We start from the raw sequence: 26674 nt of genomic DNA on the forward strand, positions 1-26674 counted from the left end.
TGTATCTCTAGGGAGATAAAAAGAGATTTCAATAACAGTCACTTCTCCCTCATGTCTACAGGAAAGCAGGCTTTATGTCTTTGTGGCTTGTATTTTTCAGTTCTTTCCTTATAACATCTCAGTACTTCGTGGCCTCATGAACTTGGTGTGTGTGAGGACTGTCACTGATATTTCTGCAGGTGTTCTTTTTGCATTTAAAACAAGCTGGTCTTCAGGGAATGATTCCAGATGCCCAAAAGAAGTTTGTTAGAAGTTCAGATGCCCTACTCAACTTTAATGTCTGTCTTTACTGTGCAAAAATAACCCCTGAAGAAATTGGACACCTTGGAGAGGTTTATACCTCACAGTGCCCAGTAACTGGGTAGTCTTTGTGGGTGCTAAGTTTTGATCTGGTAATGCAATAAAGGCACAAATATGTAAAGCAAAAGAGAGAGGCAATCATTCATTAAGGATAGGTTTAGTGGACTCCTGGTTACCCATCACTTTTTTGTTGCTGTTATCTTCTAAAGGATTTGATATATTAAAAAATTGTATTAACTAATTTTATTGTACTTTCTTCTCCAATGGATGAGTGCTACGGACTGAACCTTTACAGTTTAGGCTCTTACCACTGAGAACAATCCCAGTGTTTACCACGTGGCATTTTCCAAGCCACACAAACTTCTTTCATGCTTGAAACTGTAGGAGAAAGTCCAGTAAAGCTTCAGAGATGATTCTCTAGCCCACACTGACTTTAGCAAAAAATAGCCAATTTTCAGCAGATCACTGAAAGATGTATAACTAACTCCTGGGCTGTCTCTGCCAGGTATCAAGTCACTTTCCTGGTCCACATTTAAATTCTTGGCAATACAGTACTGCAGAACTCAAGACTGAAAACATCTGAAATAGTAGGGAATAACTTGTTTTAAAACCCAAACTCTTACTCTAAGGCTAGCATCAGAAATTGCTGCTTTTTTGTCAGTGTAACTTGGTGAGCAGAGGGCATGCAGAGCATCCACAGCACTGATGTACATAGGATATATTTGTGTCTCTTCTAGAACCCTTCTGGGAACTTGTCTGGAAAAGTGGTTTTTTGGAGTTGAGCCCTTTTGGAATTGAGACTCGTGGTTTTCCCTGATCTGTGATTGTTTTTGAATAACAGATCCAAAATGCTAATTATCACACAAACCAATAATTGCAAGGCATTTTGATTCGTGTTCTGTCTGCATCTGCATCTAAAAATAAAACTAGGTCAAAGCAGGAGGTGCTCAGTTGTTGAAGGAAGCAATGTCAAACTTACTCCTTTTCAATTTATTTCTGTCATTCTAGACTGAATTCCTCAGAGCTTGTTTATCAGCAGTATAAGGGTTTGCATTTTCACTTCTCAGTGTAGTAAGGGAAACTTTAGCCTTAAATAGCATCTCAATTACAGAATTATTCTTAAAAAACCTGTCTATTCTTCTAATAACAGTAGCTGATAAAATCAGTGGTGGATAGAATCAGTAATGTTTCAGTTACCTCTTAGAAAATATTAGACACTGTGAAAAAAAAGGTATTTTCAGCCTCAGGGCTGGTTTATACTAAGGGAAAGAAACATTTGCAAGATTTAAAGACATCTACCTAAAGGTCGTAATAATCTACATTTATAATCATCTCAGTAACTAAACACCCCTACATAAATCTTCTCAATATTTTTTCTAGTAGAAATTACTAATCCAAATTCATAGATTCGAATGATATCTGCCCAGAATTAACCCTCTTTTGACATGAAGAATATTTAAAACATCAAGAAAAACTGTGTTAGACAAGGAGACTATTTTGTCTTTCCAAACAACTATCACTGTCATCAGAGATTATTTTCATAGAATCATGGAATATATGGGACCTTAAATATCATCTAGTTCCATCCCCACACCCATGGGCAGGGACACCTTCCACTAGACCTGCTTGCCCCATCCAGCCTACCCCCTAACACTGCCAGGGATGGGGCATCTAAAACTCCTCTGGACAACCTGTTCCAACGCTTCACCATTCCCACAGTAAAGAATCTCTCCCTAATATCTGATCTAAAGCTCTGCTTTTTCAGTTTAAACCCTTCCCCCTTTTTCTGCCACTACACGCCCTTATAAATATTTCATCTCTTGTAGAACCCTTTCAGGTACTGCAAGGGGCTCTAAGGTCTCCCTGGAGTCTTCTCCAGGCTGAGGAACCCCAGCTCTCTCAGCCTGTCTCCCTAGCAGTGGTGGTTCACCATCACCTTTGTGGCCTCCTTTGGACTTGCACCAACAGCTCCATGTCCTTCTTATGCTGGGAATTCCAGAGCTGGATGCAGCCCTGCAGGTGGGGTCTGAGCAGAGCTGAGGGGCAGAACCCCCTCCCTGCCCTGCTGCCCACGCTGCTGTGGATGCAGCCCAGGACACGTTTGTCTCTCTGGGCTGTGAGTGCTCATGGCCGGCTCGTGTTGAGCTTCTCCTCCACCAGCACCCCCAAGTGCTTCCCCTCAGGGCTGCTCTTCACCCCTTCTCTGCCCAGCCTCTGCTTGGGATTGCCCTGACCCAGGTGCAGGACCTTGCACTTGGCCTTGTTGAGCTTCATGAGGCCCACACAGGTGCACCTCTCCAGCCTGTCCAGGTCCCTCTGAATGGCATCCCTTCCCTCCAGCCCATTGACCACACCACGCAGCTCGGTGTCATTGATGAACTTGCTGAGGGTGCACAGGTTGGTTGTACTCTTTTAACCAGTGTTATCTAACAGACATGTATTTGAAGGACTAAATATGTGCATACAGGAGATCTAATACAAAAATTAAAAAATAAGAAAAATATTTTGGTAACTCATTGCAACTGTTGCCATCACATTTTTGCCACAAGCAATTTATGAAGAAGCAGTTGAATTTAAACATATCTATTCCAGCAGATAAATTTTCAACACTTTGTGAATGGTTTTACAGCTTGGTAAGGAAAATATGTATTTTGAATATGAACCCTATTTGGTGTGAGCTGTAGTCTGAATAACTGTGAACATTTCAAAATGAATCAATTTCAATTCTGTTACTTCCCTTTCCTCATTGAAGTCTTTACATCTTGCTTCAGACCAAGACAGATATTTTGACAAGTTTAAAAAATGGAAGCTACTGCATGGAAGAATATTTTTGTTCTTGTTAAAATTGTCTTGCTAAGTAAATATTGATCAGATGCTGCAAAACCCTGTGGCTGAATTCATTCTGTTTGAGGAGGAGGGAGGAGGGAAGAACTGCTTCAGGCTACTATAAGTTATAAAACTATGATGAGCAAAATAGGCATGTACTGTACTTTCAGCTGGGATGCTGGTACAAAAAAGTTTTGAGCAAAGTCCTTTGAACCCGTTAAATTCTCTCTCCCTCTTGCAGGGTTATTGATTAGGCCTACTCCAGCGGCAGATGAAGGCTGCAGGGGAAAAAGCAACTCCTCAGGCAGATCTGCTGACATTATCAGCTCTGTAAGAGAAAAAGCTTCTCAGTGGTCATGGTGGGAGGGCTGTTGTGCAAGAACTGAGTGCCTTGTTTTGTCTTCTTAGTTCTCTTTCTCCACATTTTAAAAATATGTAAAAGCTTATCAAATCTCTTCTCATTCCCCATAGAGCTTTACCACATCAAATAGCTGGTTTCCAATAGAAGCTCTCAGCTATGCCAGTCTGGGATTACTATCAGTGGCTTAGAGAAAAGGCTGGTTAAATCACTGCTCTCCCTGAAGCAGAGCAGAGATCTGCCTCTTTCCACAGAGCTTGGAAGGGATCTCAGGGACAGAGGGAAGAAGCAGCCTTGTAATGCCCAGCTCATGGAAAGGTTTATGGTGAGGCTGACCTTAGGGGCAGGAATGGACAGAAATTTGGGCTCTGTGTACTTGCAATGTTTCCTTAGGTTAATCTCAAGAGATTTCCTATGACACCATCAGATAGGCGGCATGTGGAAATTAGTCTGTAAAACTGTAATTTTTTACAGGACTGCTTATTCATCCCTCACTCATCTTAGTGTAAACACTTACAATCACAATTCCCTGAATGCTATGAAATATAGCCTGAAATACTTTGCTGTTTCTATGTCCAATTAATTGTCTGCTTCTATGCCACTTTTTCCATGCCTCTGTGTGTGATTTTGGTCCCACAGCTTTTGTAAAGGACAGAATTCTCAGCTCAGCTGCTGAAGTTTTTATTGCACACTGTGATCCCTCCCTGAGGTTTATCTGTTCAAGGTCAAGCACAGACTCTCTGCAGGTGGCCTCCAAATATCTTGGAAAGTTTACAAGTTCATCAGCAAAGTCTGAGGTTTGTATTTCTAAGGCTGGCATTTATCACCATAGGCTTTGGAGAAAATTGGAACTTCTAAGAGCTAAAAAAGAATATTTCCTCAATCTCTTCCAAATAGATGTGGTTAAATTCAGAAGCTTATGTACAATACACTGCAAAACTAATCTACAGCTTAATATTGAGTTACAGACAAGCAAATCAGCTTTTCTTAAACACAACAGCACGAGCTTCAGGCATCTGTTATGTCTAACAAGAAATTAAAGGGTTTAACTTTTTCTATTGTACGTTAGTACCTCTGTTTCTTTTTCCTTTTATTCATACTTATGCAATTTTTACAAAATAAGGCATTCATTTATGTCTTTGAACAAGTACATAATGTTCAGAAGCTGATTATTTTTTTACTCCAATATTATCTTGGAACATGGCAGGGAAAAAATTTATTACATTCCTACTGGACTTAAAGGATGGATTTATTTACAGTGTCCTGATTCCTTTGGTTTATAATTTTTTAATGCTGACCAAGCTTATTTGCTGGTCAAAAACCAAACATCTTTGCTGGTTAACTGTCGCTTGGTAAGAGGAATTTTATTAAAAAGTGTTCAAAAGTTCATTAGCAATTTTTTCATATGCTAAATCTTTCCATATTTAAAATCATTCCTTAATCTGCTAATGACATTCAAGTTGTCTGGAATTCTCTGTAACATAGTGGCAGCAGTAAGACAACACCTATACTAAATAAAATTTACAAGTGTGTTAAGTAAAAATGGATTCAATAAGATGGGTTCTATTACATACAAACTACTGTTACTCATGAATATCTTTCAATTTTTTTCCAGTCATGCCTTGGAAAAGAAAGCCTAGTATGAAAATAGAAAATTGTCACCTTAAAATCATAATTTTTTTAAGAATTGTGCTTCCCTTTTTGCCATCTTCCTTTGAAATTCCAGTGCAGCCTTGAAAATCAGCAGCAGTGGCCCAGTGCTGCCTCTCATTGTCTCTGGGTTCCATTTGGCTACCAGCTGTGTGTTCTCTTTTTAGGCAATCTACTCTAAAATTTAAGGGAAGATGATTTCATCATGATGACACATTCCACATTTGCATGGATGTGGCATTTTCGAGATGTGGGGCTATTTCTCTGTTCTTTCTTCAGTTTCTGAAAGGTACATTGGTATTACTCACTGTGTTCTCAGAAATAGAGCTGGAGATAGCTGCCTCCCTTGGATGTGATAATGATTTCTCATTATTTTTCATCGTTCTTTACTGACAATGACAATTCAATCAAGTGGTCATCTACATGGAAAAAAGTAACAAAACCAAATATGTTTTCCAGGAATTTCATCTGTCTGTAATCTTTATGCTAAGATAGTTTTGTTTTAAAAGAAACATTCTTCCAGTTGAGTTCTTGTACTTCATAAATCCTATGATCAACATCTAATAAATAAATAATGATGCAGTATCAGATTAGCTCCAAAGAAGGATTAGTCCTGGGATTAGTACTACGAATAATGTCTGCAGTAACTAATCACTTGTAATTAGAAAAGAAACTGGTCCAAATCTTGGAACTCATGGAACCTGGGAAGTCCTAGACACTAGATTTTTGACAATCTAAACATGAGACCTGAATAATCCACAGGAATCAATAAAAGCTATTGTCAAGAAAGATGTGGAACAGTGACAAAACATTGGACATCACACAGAATAGTAATAACTTCAGAAATTTCTCCAAGACAGAAACATTAAGCTTATTTTGACAGTACTACAAACATGTTCTATGTATTAAAAGTTTTAGAAAAATTTGAATTTTGGCATGGGTTTGTGTCATCACACCTCCCTCAGGTCTGCTTCTGTTAAAGAAATGCAGGATCTTATTTGGGAAAAAAAAACACAACAGATTAAGCCGAGTCAAGTTACTCTTCTCTTTCTTTCATAATTACCAGAAATAATTATATATTCTTAAATATCAAATCCATTCTTCCCTGATAGGAGTTTAAAATAATGCAGGATATTTATAACTTTTCCAGCCAAGTTTTAAATTTCCTCTGACTAAAGCCCTGAAAGTGATTATCTTTTGTTTCACTGCATTAGCTTGCTTCTGTTAAAGAAGCATTTTATGGGTGCCCTTGAACCAACAGGCAGCCACATCACTCTTCCTGACTGCATGGTAATAGTAGAGCTCCTTGGCTTCTTTATTTTAAATACCATTTAGACAGCACAATATACAACTTGTTTTCAGCCATTATCTGGTATGGAACACATACAGCAATTCCCAAGGCTGACATCCATGTACATTTTTTATCACTTTGAGTCTCAGCATATCAGTGTTCTCTGATTGCCTTATTTTTAAGCTAAATTCAGCAAGAAATGTTCCCTGAAGATCTGAATTGTGCAGGAAGGTATTGCTTTGTTATGACAACCAAGCATCCCTTCTCACCCACATGATCCTGTCTCATTTCACATTATTGCTTTTTTGACTATGCTTCTTTCTTTTGAAATATACAGTAAAGTTTAATATCTGGTATAAAAAAAGCTTTATTTCTCTCTTTCCATTTCTTTACGCTCTATGTGCTGCACACACCAGCCCCTTTCCATCATCTACAAACACAACAGAAAAGATCCTCTTTTAAATGTAAAAATTATTGTCTCATGTGGAATGGGGTTCAGTTCTGGGTCAAAGAGTGACCTTCCTGGCAATGTCACTGAGAGCCACCTGCCCAGCTGGGACTGCATTCTCAGCACAGAGCCACTGATCTGTGCAGAAGAAAACACTGGGTCTGTGACTCACAATCATGAGTGTGCTAATTACCCACCATCCAAATTTTTCATAAAATTAGAAGAATTACATTGGTTTGGACTCATAATTTGCAAGCTGGGTTTGCAGCCACTGGATTCAGTGCTGTTTCTAAGCTCTGGGGAGGATTTGGTGCTTGTTTATGGTACTTGTGCTGGTTCCCAAAGCAACCATAGCTGTTTGGGAGCTGGACAGTGGGAAGACATTGTTTTAAATCTGATGATTTTCATAGCTTTAAATCTCTGTAACTGAAAGAGAAATCTAGAGATTAATATTTTCCTTTCTTCAGAAGAAGATATTCTTAAGGCTATGCAGTGAACTGAACAAACTTATCATTACTATGTACTGAACCATGATATAACAAGAATATCCTTAAGCTTAGAGAAATAGTTCTAGAAATGCATCACTGGACATTGTATTAGAAAGCACACATTATAATATTCATTACAGTAGTAGAATGTGAACTGCATGTTATTGTAAAGGAAAATCCAATTTGCTGCCTACTGCCTTCAATTTGGTTTTGACAAGTACTCAATCTTCTGCTATATTTTGCTTTTTACATTTATCTTCCTGGGCATGTTCTGTAACGTCTGCTTAGGGCAAAAGCAATAATCTTTTCATTTAATTTAGTGGAAAAGCTCATGTATTCACTATGCTTACTAGGTACAACAATATGAAAACAAATCCCAGTTGCTAAAGATCCATTTGACAATGTGAAATAGATTCTGACTTTTTAATTTAGGCATAAAATTGTAGAGGACATATAAGAGATGCAGATTTCAGAGCTGTACCCTTTATTTATGAGCAGTTGTAAGAGAGTGATCTGCAAAAGCCCATATTATTTTACCAGTGATGGATGAACTTAACATGGTCAAAAAATAATTTTGTTTGACCCTTGCAGAACAACTCTGGAAAGTATCAAACTTATTTGGCTTTGTTAAAAATCTGAGAATTTGAGTATACCTCAGTTCCTGCAATGAGTATTTTCTCAAAGTGGAGCACAATTTAATTACATTGAAGTTGGGTGCTTTGTAATTTAGCTCACTGCAAAGTGTGGGAAGGAGAGAGGGCAGAATTTCAGTAAAAATTCAATCAAATCTTAGCATTTCTGCTGAACTGTCCTTGAAGCAATACTGTGTGATCAAAGGGAAACTAATCTTGCCAAAATTTTAATTGTTTTAGGTATGAGGTTTGGTTTGCTTCATGTTGTTTCTGAATTTGTCCAAAAATGTCAAAAGAACATGTTTTATCTTGTGCACGGTAACTTGAAGTGTGGCAAAAATGCATCCCTAATTTTCTTACTACTTTTTCCTCAGAGGGAAGTGTGATTTTTTTGGATAAGCTCCTCAGTTTGCCTAACCAACTGATGCCTTAAGAGGCCTCCTAGAAACAGAGACTAGACAGGAGTAAAGGAATAAAAGCAGGTATTTCTTTGAAAGGCCTTCAAAGGTACCCCCTGGGGAGCCAGAGGCTATTGCCAAGATGGACCCCAAGATGGATGACAGGTCACGAGTTCTTCACACTTTTATAGGTTTGGTTCATTTGCATATCAGGGTTAATTCTCCAGTTAAAGATTCAGTTTAATGATGTAATTTCCCCTCTGCTTGCCCCTTTAGAGGCTTTTGGTTTATACTTTTTGGGCTTAGGAGGGTCTGGGTGTCCTTGAAGAGCAGGCCTGGAGAGGCTTTGTTATGTCTACCTAGCATGAGAGAGCAGAAATTAACAGGCTACAAGAAACTTCAGAGTTAGACACTAAGCAGTACAGAATTTGAAAAATACAAAAGTTAAAACCTAAGGCATCACAGCAAACCCCTCCAGTGCTTTGGTCCCCAAGTCATGTGTCTCAGATTTTAGAAAATAAAGTTTGTAGAAATTTTTTCTATGAAACTCAGAGAATCAGGTAAGTCTACCACACTGATCTAGAAAGATATTTTCAGCCCAATTCCTCCACCTCCTTTGAAATAAACAGAGAAATAAAAGGATATTGTCCTTTATAATGCTGTTAAACCCGATATCTTATCCCTTCAAACAGCAAGCAGCAGCATCTTTCCTGTTCCCTCATTTATAATGAGGAATCGCTGAAGGGAGCCACAGTTGGATTCATTATTTTTTCCAGGAAAAAGCATCAGTCTGAATACTAGGAACTATACCATGGCCTTATGTTTTAGGACTGCTTCCAGTGATGGCTGAAAAATGACAATTATTTCTTATCTCCTCAAACTTGAAGGAGGCAACATAGCCTCAAGCAAAAACAACCACAGCCACCTGGTTTGTGGAGCAGTTTTTGTAGAATAAAATATTGCTAGAGCAAATTTTATACTTCTCAGACCTCTGAGTTTACATTTTCAGTTGGCCAACTGTATCTTTAAAGTTTAGTAGAGTTTTGTTCTACAGCCAGAAATGTATTTAATTCTTCAGAACCAAATACTGCAGGTTCTGGCTCAGTACAATTCCTACAGACCTCAAAAATCCTGCAGGATTTGGCCATCTGGAAGCTGGTCTGCAACATACCAGATTTTGATTTACTTGATACAAATGTCTGATCTCTCTTACACACTTGTGAGCAACTTAATGTTTCTCACTAAGGCATTCAGTCCCTGTGGATATGGGTGTGATTTTAGAAACTGGTGCCACATATGCTCTAGAGCTCCGCTCTCAGTCACTACATTTGAAACTAACTGCAAGTGTTTCTGCATGACCTGAAGATGGCTGAAATTTAGCTAGCAGATATAGAACTGTGATTCTACAAATTTCACAAACTTGCTGCATTACCCCAGAGTTGCATCAGACTCTCTTTTGGCATAAGAGTTTCTGTAGATTCTTAGCATTTAATTTTTTGGGACGTTCCAAGGTCCCTCAGTTGTGACAAAGCTGAGCATCTTGTGACTGAACCTGATTTTTATTATCCAGAAAAACTCAACCAGGTTTTGTGTCATTTAAAACACTGAGAGGCTCAAAATTTAGGAGGTCTTTCAGAGCAGATTTGCAGAATTAGGTTTGGTATCGTCACTTAGAATACTGATGAGACCAACCATTAACTTGGGGAAGAAACCCATAAACACTCAGTGCTGCCTTTCCCCCCTCCTCCCTTCCCACACATCCTTACATGAAAGCTTCCTTGAATGTGCTGTCATGGGTGACTTTCTCACCTATCCCAGTGCTACTGATGCCCCTTTGTGACAAGAAGTCAGGAGAAAGGGTGCCAGGACCAGAGCACACCACATCAGTGCCTCTGCATAGGTGCAGACTAAGGAAGGCATTTTTGTGTCCTTCTGGTCTGAGGAGAGAGTAAAAGTTTAGACTTGTGCATGTTCTGAAGGTGCTGTGATATTGTTGCTCTGAAAGAGCATAATTTCTTCCACAGCTTTATGGTTTTAAGTTTGCTGCTCTGCTTTGAAGTCTAAATGGTTTCATTTTCCTAGAAATTATTCAATCTATTTTTTGCATAAAGCTCTTAATCCTTAGCCAGTCTGGAAATGTGCAAGAACTTCAAAACACACTCCTTGGTGATTTAGCCTAGTATGTCTTCATTCTTCATCAGCTTGTTAACAATCCTCCTCTCATCTGTTGACTTCCTTCTCTCTTTGCTGTAAGCTTTTGCCACAGAGAGCCTCTCACAGCAATCAGCAAGTTTCATAAACTGCAATTGTGCCAGATAATTAAATAAGAACCCTATTTCAAATCAATTTAAATCCATATGACTTTCAGAAATGACAGTTGCTACACTGTAAAACCAGTGAATAAAACCCTTTGGAATACTTCAATCAATCCCAACTTTGTTTCATCTTAATCTTCAGAAAGCAATTCCTGCAAATGTCAACACTGCCCAAATAGATTGGGTCATGATATCTTGTATGTGTTAGCTCCAGAACTGCATTTGGATCAGGTCAATTAAATGAGTGGAATTATTGCTTTTCTACAGAGAACAGATAGAAGCAGGTGCTTTAGCTAAGGTGTGTATTTACAGCAGTGCTTAAGTATTGCTATGGACATAACTGGATTTCTCCTATTTATTGTGTAGTAGCTACACAGCAGCTACCACAAGTTTATCAGCTAACAGCCAGTAATGCTGTAGACTTGTATAGAATGGATACTTTTGTATGGCTCGGGAGATGTTTTTGATGGGTTTTTTTGTTGTTTTGTTTTCTCTAGGATCAGGGCCTGATTTTGAATGAAAGATCTTGTGCTGCGCAAATTCACAGGCAGAAGTAATTAATCCTTTTCCTTTAACCGAAGTCAGTGAGGGAAAGAAATAATACAACAACAGGTTACAGAGTAAGTCACTGGCATAACAGAAACCATCTCTACTGAGTCCCATCCTAGTAGACCTATGCAGTAGAGCATCTTCAACAGACTAAATTGCTTTATATCTTTTTTAGATCTGAGTCTGCTGTTTTCAGTCTATGAACACCAAATACACGTTTCACAAATTCACTATGTTTGTATTAAAATAAGAGCTAACATATGTTCCTGCATCATATTCGTTTAACTACCCCTAGTCATCTGAAATCCTGACTATAAAAGCATTTGTCACAAAGTTGTCCATCTCTATATGTGTCTGGTGATAATGGTCATCTTGTCCATCCCAGTAGACTTTTTATTAGTAATATAGAATTAAAACCAGGAATTAGCAGTGGCCGTTGCTGTATGTAGCCAACTACTTGTCTGGCTTCAAGGGCCTGGATGATTTGCAGTTTTTGAACAATAGCAATCCAAATTGCTAAAATTAGTAGAAAATACATAGTATTTGTACCCTGTTCAAAACCTGCAGCTGGCAGAGACAGTTAATTAGCCTGGAGTTTACATGCAAAGCACCAGTAATGCCCTGACTGAAGTGATTAGCTGGGCCTGTAATGTGCTTTTAGTAGGACTCACACTTCTTAAATCTAAATTTTCATTTCTAGATAGTATCATAATGTGCCTGTGCTTTTAGTGAGAATTGAAAATGTCACAAATTGCATTGCTTCCCAGGTGAAATTATCATTATGGGAGGGATTTGAACCACATCTGTCTAAAGGCTTGTTCTAAATGTCTGGTGGGCTCAGCAGCTCTCCCAGCTCAAACTGCTGCTGCTGAGTTAGCAGGCAGTGCTGCAGAAGGACTTTACTAAAAAAATTGACAAGCCAAGATTCGCTGATGATACAAAAGTGTCTGGATAACTGAATCCAAGCATGACTAACTCTGGTCATAGTGGCAAAAGAGCCAACTGTCTAAAAGCAGAGAATGTAAGAAGGCAATGAAAGGTAATTTGGCTGTGTCGTGGTATCTTTATTACAAAAGGAGACATACGCAAATGGAAAAAAGAGCAGTTGTCTCTAAAAGGCTATCAAAACCCTTTAGGTTAAAAAACCAGCCAGGATAAAAAGGTGAGTGCACTGATATTTACCAGGGGTAAAGAAAGGAAGAGGATCTACAAATACATTAGGTGACAAAGGGAACAGTGAAATTAGGGTCTCAATTAATCAGGGTGTAAATGCAAGGGAGGAGGAATTCTAAGCCCCTCTTCTGTCTTTGCAAAAAGGTTAACAATGACCAGATACTCATGAGTCTAGTAAGACTATAAGAAACAGCCAAAATGGATTTAGCAAGAAATAATAGTATCAAACTGATTCGATTTTCCTCTTTGATGGAGAGCTCAGGCTCTAAGGCGGAGCAGTCAATGTGCTGAACTGGAAACTCGGATAAGGCTTAGAATCCTGTTCACTGACATATTCATGAGCAATTGATGGAAGTACAGGCAGGAGAAAATGCTCTCAAGGCGTAGTGGAACAGTCAATTTGGGAAACTATAACTGAACATCAATTACCTATAGATCTTTTCAAGTTTCTGGAAAGGTCATTTCATTTTAACATATTTCCCCTTTTCCTTTTTCCCCTTCTCTTTTTCTTTTGCCAGAGAATCAAGTAAGATTAAATAATTGTGGTTTAGGAATTGCTTTCTTTATTTCTTTGCCCGTAAGTAAAATTTTCCTAAGGTTTGAAATGCTCAGCACACTGACTGAAAAGATACAGAAATTTTATGTTCTCTTTGTTCCATATCAAGGGAGAGAATAAGAAAACCAAGGTTTCCCTACATAAATGTATTAGATCTTAGGGTTGTGAGTTTGGGGTTTTTTTTAAGGTACATTAAATTTATTAAATTTATTAGTCTCCTGCTAAATAATATGATGTCAAGAATTTAGTCTATTTTTTCCTACAGAGTTCTAATAAACAGATTAGAGGAGGCAGATCAGTGGGGAAAGTAAGCTGACACTGATTTGTTGTTTCAACAAAATGGGCTGAAGGGAAGTTGATAAACGGTTCAGAGTAGCAGGAGGAGTCCTGCTAATCTATATGTCACTCAGGAAAAAAAGTTCTCATGTAGAAATTTTCCCATTACATGATTTGTGTTAGTATTCTGTTAACACACATAACTGCTGAATAACAAAGATTAACAAGCTCATGGCCACAAATAAGCTTTTCGTTTTCTTATTTTTGAGCTTCTCATATCCATGATTAATAATTTGTCAGAAGGTTTGAAGTCTTGTCTCAGAATGCTAAATACATTAGTAATTAGAGCTCTACAAAATAACATTGTAAACAGAATATCCAATGAGCTTTCAGATATGGTCTAAAATACAAAGACCCTCTGAAGGAGGAGGGAGCAAAGTGATGTAGGACAGAGGGAAAAGGAAATGCCTGTGCCCAGAGATTAAGTTCTGAGTAAAAATAATAAATTCTCTAAATAAGCTGTAGTTTCCTTTGAAAATGATAACTTTGGAGTAATTAAAAGCTACCAAGAGTTGTAGAGCCAATATCAGCATCCACTGATACTTAGGAGTTCTGTAAATCAGTATTTTTCAAAATTTTTCTTTTTCGAAGAATTGTAAATCTTTTCAGGAAAAAAAAAAGCGCCAACCACTCAGTAGGGTCAGTATTACTGCAATGGTTTCATTTGTAACTGAAAATTATTCTATGCTTTGGATAATCTCTTGCTTTTACTTCCTTTATTGGTTGGTCATTTCTTTGTGTACATGGGAACACATACAGCTGTTCTATTTTCTCTTTCTTTTTTTCTTTCTTAGGGAGGTGGGTATGTCGTAGTTGCTTCACAGTCACCATCTGATCCATTAAAGCTCCCATGGCCATGGGACATGACAGAGGAACACTGCTGGTACCTTGATGCATTAACTTCAATGGCTGGTGCTTCTCTAATTTAGATGTGAACTCTCAGCCCAGTTGTATATCAGCTAAGAACAAACCCAAAGCTATAATTTCAAAATAGAACAGATAACAAATATGAAGGAGTCTTTGGGACTAAATAAACATTTCACCTAGTCCTGGTTCTATAGCTTTTCCCCCTTTGTCCTATTGGTGAGGTATTCAGTGAATTTTTTTACCAGGTTTATTTTCAAATTAAAGAAACCACAGCTGACATTGGTGTCTTGGTCAGTACTTTTCTTTTCTGAACAGTTGCCAGATTCAGGTTAGACTTGGACATTTTTCTGAACTCCCTTGCCTGCAGAAAAGATGGGTGGAGGTTCAGATCCATGCAGCGTATACCTTTTGCTTGGGCCTCCAGAGAGAGCTAAAGCAGCTTCCCCTGATTCCTGCAGTGCTGATTATTCTCGCAGTTTCTGGGAAAGCAGCTGTGATGTGCCAGCACACTGAATTTCAAAGAGGGTGTGGAGAGCCCTCCCTCCTGCTGAGAGCCTCTATAAAAATAACTTGATCTCGGGAATTCACCCAGATGGCCTTGGGGAAAATGAGCAGAGGCACCAATTATTAGCATGAGGATGTCGAGTGTATCATTGTACATCAATGTAGTTGCTGTAGCTGCAATCAAGGCAAGACAGCAAGGAAAATTAGGAGAAAAAACCCCTTCCATCTACTTCTGTCTTACTGCCCTCATTAGAAAAACAAAACCAAACCAACATAAAACAGTATGTGATAGCCTTGAAGCGTCACATAAATTAAATGCTGATATTTCTTTCGAAGGTTTGGTCCTTGTAGCAAAAATATTCTATTGTTTCTACAGCTCAAATTGCCTCATTCTACTTTTCTTACACCTTTATAAATGCTAAAATTGATTTTATATGTGTGTTGCATTATAAGAGTATTTAGTATGCAGTTTTACAAAAAGATATAAACTCTTTTCTGTGAACTTTATTAATACTCTTTACATGAATATTTTCATAGGCATGCACTGGTAATACATCTGTCTGACGCACAGTGCAGTACTTGTGCAATATCAACATGATTGAATGCTGCCTTTACCAGTAAATGCAGAGATTAGGAAGTTACTGGAAAGAAGTCATGGAAAGTTTAGAGACTCATTTCCAAGAGGATTTGGAAATGGAAATTCTTAATAAATCATTCTGTATTTAAATGCAAACACAGTTGCACACATTTTTGTGTAGCCACACATGTATCTCCTTAAGGACATGCTCCGGGTTGTCTGAGAAATGGAATTCTGTTTGCTCTGGATGACCTGCTTAGGTAACAAAGAAAGGTATTTAAAGAGTGCTTGGAATTCTAAGACTCAAGAAATATGTTTTGCAACCACTGTACAGACTACAGTATAATGCATAAGTAAAAGAAAAAGCACTAGTTTAGATTGCTCACTAAAGTTTTCATTTCTCTGGAGTATTTTTCATGTATGTCTGTGTATCTGAAATTCTCAAAACTGTTGCCTAATTACAGATGGGTCTAGCAGAGGGAAGTTCCCTCGATGTCCTGAGTTAATCTCAGCAGCATTAGAGCAGCTGATCAGTTAGAGAGAGGCCCTGTCAGTGCTTTCCCTGGGGGAACATCTGAATGTTGACATCAATCCTTACCAGATATCAGAAAGGAAGAGAATGTTTCTAAAAATGCCCCCACTGTAGGAGAGGCCTCAGTCAGACCCAGCACCCAAAGATGTGTGAAACACACATCTGAAAGAAATCAGGCTGGGAAATTATCATGGTTAAATTTATTTTGGGTGTTGAGGTCTTCAATTTCTGCTTGTGTCTTCATGGAAATCCTTTCGTTTCCATGCTATATAAGGCAGGAGAGGAGGTCAGATATGCACTTGCTTACTGCCTCCACGAAACTGTGTATTTTGAATGGACATAAAACATCTTTTTTTTTTCTTTGTTTCTCCCCTGTGGCAAATTATTATAAGGAACTGCTCAAAAAGAAAAAGAAAGCAGGTGAAGTATATATTTTGTTAGAGTTTAAAAGTAGACAGTCATGCCAATCAGTTAGGGATAGAATTTACTACAAGGTCAGCAGCAGGGAAAAATATTCTTAGTGCTCAATTATGTTTTAAGTTATAGATAAATTTCTTGCAGCAGTTGTGTGAATTTGTACACATTCTCTTGGAAGAAAGAAAAGCAGTAAAATTGAGAGCAACGAAACCTGACATGCGGTCGCATTGTTTGTAGAAATTGCTTGTTATACATCCAGTTCTGGACATCTAGCGTGGAAGGTGTCAGTATTCATTTGAGGATCACCCCTTCAAAATGATTTTATTGCACAATAGGAGCTACTTGGTAACTATTGCAGAGCTGATTTGACTGGTGTGTACATAAATAGATATGTCCACCAGGTAATTGCTGGTTTTAGTTGAAATTATAAGTCCTGGCAATAATGCTGAAAAACCATTTGCATCCATCTAATTATTGACTAGTTGGGTTGCTTACACCAGGTAGAGAAGATTTGCTGGGAAAGTCAGGGCTACTTCCAAGATCTTTTTCCATGATAGGCTTCCTGTCGAGAGAGGGACAATGGCACTTCTGGATGGGGTGCACAGGACAGTCACTACTGAGCTGCTTAGCAGAGTGCATGTTGAGTTGAGGTGCTCCAAAACAAGTGTGTGCTGAGACTTCTATACCCAACCTGCCAAATCATTAGAAATATACCTTGAATTTCATGAATTTCATGAATTTCAATAACAGGAAATGGAAAGACCTGCATTCATAGCTTCACAGACTAAGAAGGGATTGTTTTCTGTGAGAGATAAGGAAGGTTTGTAGTTACTGTTTTGTCTTTAAAGCCTGATTCAGCTCTGAAAATAATCTGTATTTGAAATACCAGGCCACTGACTCTTCTGCATTCCTTGAGTTATGTCTCAACTTTCAAAGCTGCTATCCCATTCCCATCTCGTCTGACTGAAATGTCATCAGCTCCATTTTTGTCTCGTTTTTACCTTCTAGCAAAGGATTTGAAGTTCACACTAAGTATATTTTCTATTCATAACCTTACTCAGCTTTAGGGTGTATGACCTGTCATCACATAAAATATTTTTAATATCTTTATATCCAGTGGGGTTGCTTCATTTTGTTCTCATATTAAGAATTTTGAACTTCAGCCATTTGTGAGTTTTAAAGATCCTGTAGAGAGGGATGGACATTTGAGCTGTTGCTGCCCTGGCTTTTCCTCAAACTCTGACCAGGACTAACTACAGTCACAGGCATTCTCAAGGACTCGAGTGGTTTTCAGGCTGACACCTCTGAATCCTTAGCTGACTTTAAGAACTATGTAAGATAACTTTAAAAACTATCCAGAAGAGTTAATTCTGCTTATTATGGGATCTCACTTATATGGGAAATTTTTTATAATTGTTGAACTGAGAAAAAGGTTCAAACTCTTATCAAATACATTAAATAAAAGATTTCAAATCATATCTAGGTATAATGAGAATGATTTTCATCAGCTCCTGCTTCGAATAAATAATTTCACATGGTTTGTTATTGAATTATTTTCTTAGGTTAGGAATAAACAATGATTTTGTCAATAAATTGTCAGCAGTTGAGTCTTACTCATCAAAAGCACCATCATTTTGCAAAAGCTGAAATGAACTCTTTAACTTTGAATAATCCAGCATTTTACTCTTCTCATATATTCAAGCTTTACAAAAGGCTGCAGTTTTTTGCTTATGAATAATAGAGTATTCATGGAAAAAATTCTCAGATACCCCTTGAAATTTCATTTCCTTTTTTTTTACACTGTATAAAGACTCAGATTTTTATAAATGAACTTGCATTTCTCATTTAAAGAGTTTTCACTGAATTTTTCTGAAAACAAAAAATTTGTGTTAGAGACAAAAAATAAGTTGTCAACTAGTATACATATGGCCTTACTCAAGTCAGAACTTGCTTATATCTTAATTCCTAAGAAGCATTGGAAGTATTTGTATATGCAGTCACACAAGCATACATTGTGTGTTATACTGGCAAGTTATTTATTTATCTTAAATCAAATGTGCCAAATGAACACCCAGTAGTATTGCAGCTGCAGGATACATTTACAGGGCTAAAAGTGAATATTCTTGTAAAGAACTATGAACCATTTTGCATTGATCAAAAATTTTTGACCCGATACCAAAACACAGATCCAGCTATTCCAGCATAGACAGTGAATTTGCATTGCCTTTAATTGAATTACATATTGTGAAGAAAATAAAAATATGGAATCATTCTTAAATCATCCCAGAACTATTTTGAACATATTTAAGCAACAAATTTTTTATGTACTTTTGCAAAAAGATGGGGTTTTTTGTTAATTTTTTAATTGCTTTCTCTTTTAATATTTTAAAAAGCCTTCAAATGTCTTAAAATATTTAATTTTGTTTTGTATCAAATCAACCTATATTTAACTCAATATTGTTCTATAGCTAGAGACAATGCAATTATTTGTGTTGTTTCCTATCTCATCTTTTAGATGTAGATACATTTATTTATAAGGGACTCTGCCCCATTTCTAATTCTGGATTCTGATTTCTATACTGGGAAAAAAACAAGTATTATCATATTTCAATATGTTTGTCAGGGATCTTGGAATGAGAAGTGGTGTGGTGTTATTTACTGTTATGAGAGATTTAAGGTAGAATGATCAAGAATAATTACAGAAGGATTTCCTAAGTCTAGTGACGGGGCATTAAAATGGTGAAATTCAGTGTAGATAAATGTAGCGACGCAGGGGAAAAAACAGCTTGAGCTCCACATGTAAAATTATGATCTCTGGGATTGTTAAGTGTCAAGAGCAAGATCTTCTGACAGTTATAGGTAGTGCTGGTGAAAAGCATCAGCTCGGTGTCTGGTGAGTGTCCAGAAGAAATCACTTTTTAGGAATTATTAGGGAAAGAATAGAAAATAAATCTTATATCTCTGTATATATACATTGTTTATCAACCCTGTGAATGCTACTTTTCTGATGGCTCTCCCATCTCATAAGGCTTATTTTGGAATTTAAAAGCTTTGAAGAAAGGAAAGATGATAAAATGATTTGTGTATATGAAATCACTAAACGTGCTTGGATCTTTTGTTGTAAAGGAGACAATATAGAGGGAGAATTTAAATAAATTTGTATTTAGTGTATAAATTTTTAATTAGTCTATAAATGCAAATATATTTAACATGACATTTGAAATTCCTAATTTTCTTGTCCTTTATTGTGACTGTTTATATTTTCTTTATGGAAGCATACATTTAAGGGAAAGATGTTTAACTGTGATCTAACTTGATGGCTTCATGTAATGTAGACTCTTCTTTAGCAGAAGTCAATGGTAAAATCCAGTCAGATTAGAGACAGGAATATATAAATATACTTTCATGAGATAAAAATTCATTTAAAATATAGGATTAAATCCTGTTCATTACAGTCAGACAACATTAGTATTTGCTTCAAGGGGACTGCTCATTTGAATAAGAACATTATCCATAATCAGCAAGTCCTTTCAAAGCTTGGATCAATGCCAGGGTAAAAGTTCTCCATTCTTATCTCTTGGAGCCAAAGGAATAAATGAAAAGAGAGGAAAGAATTACAATAGATGCTCTTATCCGCTGGTTTAATCAAGTAAGCACTTATCACTGCATTTCATTTGAAAAGAGAAGAAAAACCTCACTTTTTGAATCTACTGACCTTGTAAGTTAGACAGGCTGGCCTGTTGTATGACAGGCTCAGAAGACAACCTTCTCATTTTCTTTCCTGAGCTAAAGGACACATGTTCTGCAAAGAGAAAAGAAGAGAGAATCAGGGTTGTATTTACTTTAAGAAAGAGGGCAAACTGGTGAGAAGTGCACTGACTGATGTGAGAAAGGAGGAAATCTTATTTTACTCCATTTTACTGGATCTCTGGTTCATGGCATTACATGGAAAGGTGTCAGCAGTACCCGTGACAGAGCACTGTGATCTTTCAAGTGACGTGGTACAAAGACCTTTTATCCAGGCAGAGCATATGTGAATGGCAGCAGCAGTAGAAACTTTCCGGTCTTTTCTGACCCTTTTCCAGTCTTCCTCGACCTCCTAAGAGGTTTTTCCTTCTGTGTAGGGAAAAGTTGCATGTAAAAATGCAATTAAAATGAGGTTTATAAATTTAATATGCAGGATATATATATGTGTGTGTGTGTGTTTAAGAGCAAATTAGTGTTCCCTGCAGGCTGTTTAGAGGCACTGCTGGTGGCAGGGAAGCTGTAGCACCTTGAAGTGCATTCATATATATATATTCCCACACTTCCAGTTGCTAAACCTATATTGTCTGGTTATTTGGGAGAGAATACTTTATAGAGAATTGGAAGGAAAAAAAATCAAGTAGATCCTTTTCCTTTGTCGTTTAGGCTGCACAGAAATATCAAACTACATTTTGACCTTATCTATCTACGTTCATTTTGTTTTACTCTTCTGTGTAATCGAGGTGATAACCTCAGCCCTAAATACCCCATGCATTTCCATCTTTTCAATTTCCTCTCCCTTTTTCCACACCTCAGTTACTGAAGGGTTTTGTGGCAGAGAGTAATTTTAATTCCACTGTGCTTTGAATGACCTCAGAGCTCAAATAGCTGTGCAACTTTATACTATTTTCCTTGCTGCAAATAAATGCTGCAGGGAAGGCTCCCTGCATGATTCAACATTATAGAAATAAAAATGTTTAGATCACAACGTGGTTTGCAAGGGTTTAGTGAACTAGTTGGCAGTTTTGTTCCTCGGAAACACAAGTGAAGGGGGCAAGAATGCAGATTTGTACCAACAGAGAGAATGGCAGAAGTACTGGAAAGAGAACAAAACTTGTAACCTCGCCACTGTTGATACAACAGCGTAAAAAATAATGGTTGTAAATTCTGCGTATCAACCAAAATTATTACTTAAAATATTGCTTAGAGGAGCAAGTAATTTTTCACACATACAGCTGATTCAATATGAAGTAGGTACATTTTTTATTATTTTGCACTACAAGTTTACTCCCTGAACTAATCCCAAAATATTTTCTCCTAACAAATTCATCACTTTCAAGCTTTAGAGTCTGCTGTAATCATTGAGTCTGTCTTTTATTATATTACAGGTTAAGTACTTCTGGTATCACTGTTACAACATCTACCTAGAAGTTAAGAATAAAAATTTGAAGTTCTGGAAAGTCTATTCCTTTTGTTAAAATATTCTAAAAATTTTATCTCTTCAAGTAAAAAGTATGTAGCATTTTCTAGATGGAGCTTCAATTTCCAGACTTTCTGTATTGGTCCTTTTATACCTTTTCAGATCTAAATGTCTCTCTCTAAGAAATCAACCAAGTTACCATGAAAATAGATTATGATATTGAATTTCTTTTAAGTTCCCTAGGCTGTGTCACCTCCTTATTCTACTCTCTCTCCCCAGATAATCATATATTTTATGAGATGGGTATTTAGACTTAAATTAGATAAACTTCATTGGTCCCTTTTGCAAAATATCTGAACACAAGGCCAATTGCAGAGGAAATTTGAAAATTATCACAACAAACCAATTTTCTGGAAAGAGACTTTCCTGTCTTTACTTATACCCATTTTTAAATGGCAGCGAAAATACAGAAATCAGTTAAGTTTATTGGTTTCAGACTGAAATTGTGGGGTTTATTTTCACCATGTCATAATGCATTCATGTTGCTCCAGTTTATATTTAGGAGAACAGGACTGGATGACATTTGATTCTTTTGTTGATACGGAAACATTGCTATTCATCTGAGAACACCTTCAAATGGAACCCAGCCTGCAACTTGGACTCTAAGCTTGAGGTAATTAGGTTAGAATTATATTTACAGAATTAAAACCGATGAGGAGAAACAAATAATGATTATTTATGGTGTTTTCTTGACTCCAAGTTCTACATCTTACATTGTTTTATAAATTTCTGTTGAATTCTTATCCCAGAAGGCTATTGAACACAGACTTTCAGAACCACTGCATACTGCTAATATGAGACTTTTTTCAAGTTGTTTTTAGAAAACCCCGTCCTCTCCACGCATAACTTAATGGGAAAGAACAAAGCAAAAACTATGCACATGTATTAATTCTGTCTCCCAGAACAAGTTTTAGAAGTTGACTGGTGAAAACCTGTAACCTTTTCTCTCTCTTTTAAATGCTATTTCTTGCAGACTAAGTTAATTCGTTTTTTTTAGCCTAAAAAGGTATTTCCATGGCTGAATGAAAAAGCAGTTTTGGAGAAATTGGATGCAACTCATTGTTTCACAGCAGGGTAGTTCCTTCTCTCATTTTCCCTTGGTTAATGCTGGGAAAAGCATGGAAATGTGTTGCTGCAAACGTTATTACTGGGTAAACATGTGGTCTCTCTGTTACCATTTATTGACTGCTGGTGTGGTAGTGTTTTTAAGTCATATCTCCTAGAAAATTTCCTTCTCAAAATATTTTTTTTCTATTGCTCGAAAATGTTTCAGGCTTATTGCTTGGATGTTTTCTGACCTCTGTCCTTGGAGTAATTCCACTTTGAGCATCTCCTACATCTCACACAGTTTAGAAGCCAGCTGATGAAATTTCCTGGAATTTCTTCAGTTCAACTGCTTCAGCTTGTAGTGTTCAAAGGCATGGGCTTTAATTTTCTTTTTGGATTCCTAGCAAATTGGCTCAGATTTTTGTGAATCAATCCATTACCCATGACTGCCTTGGGGATATCAGTCCTTGCTGTATGACATTTCGGCTTGCTATTTTAAATTCAGTTTATACAAACTATATTATTTAATACTGCTGTTCTTATTTCATGGCCAACACTTTACAAGCAGAAGCCATCCCTGTCTAGGCTGTTTGACATCTTACTGAGAAACGGGGTCATTTTAGAAAGAAAGCCATTACAATTGAGCAGGCTGTAGAAAATCAGTGCCCTAAACTTAGCTGAAAGTGGGGAGATAAGCTGGAGATATTCCCTGAATTGTTAATGCCATTAACTCCAGGAGGAGTAGGATGGCAGAATACTTGCTCAGTTTTTAGTCCAAAAAGGGAAGAGCCTCATAGATTTGACGGAGCAACTTTACCAGACCGATAAAAGTCATGACCTTTCTTATAGAGAAAAACTGGTAACTGACATATCCTAATGACAGACCTGATCAGCCAGATTGGAATCATAGTTAGTCAAGTCAACTTATCACATTTATTTAAAAATTTCTTTTTTACTTGGCTAAAATCTTAGAGGGAACAGCACCTTTCCTGGAATCTTCCATTTGCTTACTCAAGTTACATACACTTGCAAAAGCTTTTGAGCTCCTAATTGTTTTCTCTTTGTTGGTACAGTGTTGATTTGAGAAGTTTCCTTTATTCCACATAAAATTGTTATTGTCAATTACTTATTTAAAACACTTTCAGGATCATTTTATGAGATCACCAAATGTCTGGACTCCAGAAGGTTTATAAATCTCTGCGAGGCTCTCAGTCTTTTCAGAGGTATAATTGCAGATGGGCCCATCTGTTCCCATTTCGTTTTCATCTTCCATGTTTATGTACCTCTTTTATATTTGGCAGTATATGGATGGCAGAGGGGTTCAGCAACTGGTGTAAAGGTGCTAGTGCTTGATATTGTCAAGTCTGAAGGAAATACACCAAATTTTGAAACTTGAAAAAGAGGTTGTAATAAATAAGTGAATAACTTCAAATTCAGAGTTTGTGGACAAAAATTATGAGAACCTACAAACCCAATAGAAGTCACAAAGATAAATTTGTATATAATTTATTTAAAGGATGATATCTGTTTTTTTCAAAGGAGCTAAATGTTATGGATCACTGGTCAACCCAAATAGTAGCACCATTAATGCAGTTGTAAACTAATAGGGAACAAGAGGATTTCTCAACAAAACTCTTGGAAAATTTCAAAAGCATGGAAAACATCTTCCTAGCATCTTAGATCAGGCATTGACACATCTGTGCAAGTAACAGACTTGTAGGTCCCCTATATGTATATCAGTATAAAACATTTTTAAATTGGCTCATACATTTTAAGCTCCGAGGGGTGATTTGGTTGTGTTTTTTGTAAACATTTTCAACTAAATCCCCACCTTTGATAATAAAAAACAGCAGTTGAGAGAAAAGGCAAAATAGTTGCTGAGAAACCTCTCAAATTCACTTGATTGTGAGGACTGCCATGGGTTGAATGTTCTTTGGTGCATGTTTGCTCACTAACTAGCAGTGACAGGGCCTCACTGGTCGTGCAAAGGCTCTGAGTGCCACTGCGCTCTGGGTGTGGGCACTCTCAGGGATGATCCTTTCCTGTGCCCATTGCAAGAGCTGCTGCTGCAGGCGGAATGGAGCCAGAAGGCAACAGTGACTGGTCTGCATGGGAGAGAGGGGTAGAAGTTAGCAAGTGAGGAATAGGAAAGAATCTCTGCCTCTCAGCTGATAGAACCTGGGAACCACTTCTCCAAATATGGCTGACTGGTTTAGCAGCCCAGGAAACTTCCAGCATCCTGTCTTAAATGTCCAGCACACAATCAGGAGAGCCAAGGGATTTATACAAATGTAGTTTTCTTTATTCCAGCCTAGGATCCCACTCACATCACTCAAACAAGCTCTAACAGAAAGTTTTATTCAGACTACCCTGAAAAAGCAGACTTGTCATACACGACATAGCCCATAAATTCCCTCACTTTGTTCATACATCTACATTTATATATAGCTGGCTCAGGTTATATATGAAACCAGCAAATATCTTGTGACCTTTCAGTTTTGATAACCAAATTACTCATGAATGACAGAACCTTTAGCACATTATTAGCCATCCAATAAAAAGTGTCTTCTTCATATGACACATAATATATTTTTTGGGGGTGGGGCACCTTTGTGGTCTTCAATATTGCCATAAAATATAAAATAGCTGTTCTTGGAACACAGGCACACTGGTGGGGAAATTCTAAGCAAAGAGTTCAAAGTAGAAAATCCTCTCTTAGGTGATAACAGCTGGGGGTTTGTTTCTCTTTTTGAGGTATTCTGGCACAACCTGTTCCAAGCCGAAAAGGGAGGCAGATCAGCAGATAGAATGTAGGTGAAGCAGGTCCATGACATGACTCATCACTTGAATTTTATAACCTTCTTAAATAATTATTTACCTTTTTTATACTACCAAAAAAAAAAAAAAAATTCAATTTCCTTCATTTCTCTGTACTTTCTGACATTGAGGCACCTCATATCAGTTGGGTACAGTATTAGTATTGTCCCTCTTTTACAAGCTAGGATGTGATACATGGAGATTATTGCATGTGCAGTTATGTTAGAGCTGAGTTGCTTCTCTGAGACCTCGGTGCTGTTATGGTGAACTTCCCAGGTGTTGGAGTAACAGCCTGAGCTAAGGTTAGGTCCATTTTAGGTTCATCTTGGGCTAATAGCCCTGCACTCCTTTTTTAGCAAGGAACGGTGACAAGAGCCTTGTTAGGTCTGAAACAGGTGTAATTTGCTCATCATTCAGATTCACCATTCAGTTTATGAAACTTCAGTTCATATTTGTGGAAGGGCATTCTATGAAAAATACTGCTGTCTATTTGTTTCACAAATATCCACTCCTTGGCCAACATTTGGACCAAAGTGCTGGACTGGAGGTACCTTTATCAGGCCTATAAGCACTCTTCTCATGTCCTTATGCAGGGATTGACTAAACTGTGCCAGTCAGTCTGCTCTGCACTGCAGTGTCCTGGCAGACAGGCTGCAGGACATCACTGCATTAGTCTGCTAAGCTCTGCAGCACTCCCCCATCTCAAGGGCTACAGTTCTCACGTCACACTGTTCTCTGCTCAGAATGAACGATCCCCTGAAGTACATTTACAGGCATTTTCTACTTGCAACATCTATTTAGGTATGTGCACAGTCCTCAGCATCTTATAGCATTTTTTTTTTCAGATTGTTTTTACTACATACCCTCCTTTATAGGTACAGAATGGAAATAAAAGACATCTGCTTGAGGGCAATAAAAGACATCTGCTTGAAGACTGTCATGAGTCAGATCCCAATTCAGTATTTCAGAGTCTTACTCTTACATCCACTTGTCTCAGAGTGAATTGCCCTTCCTTCTCTCTCCTAGATCACTGGAGTGCCTCATTCTTTCAAGACTGCTTCCACTCTATTCTGCAAGCTTGAACATACAAAATATAAAATTAGATTGGTAAAAAACAAATAAAATCACCAAAAATATACCTCTTCTTTTCAAGGAGTCTTTTCAAGGACCTCTTCTTTTCAAGGAGTGACTGGTTATTCTGAAATACTACCCTAATTTCATAAGAATTTTTTTCTCAGGAGTGGTTTCCAATTAATGCACAATATCACCGTACCACACAGCATTTAACCTCTCATTAATTGCCACTAATGACACATTACTGCATCAATGGTTTTTGTAATAGATTGAGTGATGTTTTTAACACAATTCC

General features: G+C 37.5%; 1 long non-coding RNA gene across 2 annotated transcripts in view; it reads left to right on the top strand.

Annotated features, from left to right (window-relative positions):
• LOC121671291 overlaps positions 1 to 26674 on the top strand; it is a 310077-nt gene that overhangs the window by 264875 nt on the left and 18528 nt on the right. For both annotated transcript variants that reach the window (XR_006018467.1, XR_006018468.1), the window contains exon 5: positions 21933 to 22054. This is a non-coding gene — a long non-coding RNA (uncharacterized LOC121671291). The remainder of the gene's footprint in view (positions 1 to 21932; positions 22055 to 26674) is intronic.

The sequence above is a fragment of the Corvus kubaryi genome, unplaced genomic scaffold, assembly GCF_017639235.1.
Source record: "Corvus kubaryi isolate FWS band 111438036 unplaced genomic scaffold, C.kubaryi_AGA036_p1.0 37397, whole genome shotgun sequence".
In the NCBI taxonomy this organism is placed as follows: domain Eukaryota; kingdom Metazoa; phylum Chordata; class Aves; order Passeriformes; family Corvidae; genus Corvus; species Corvus kubaryi.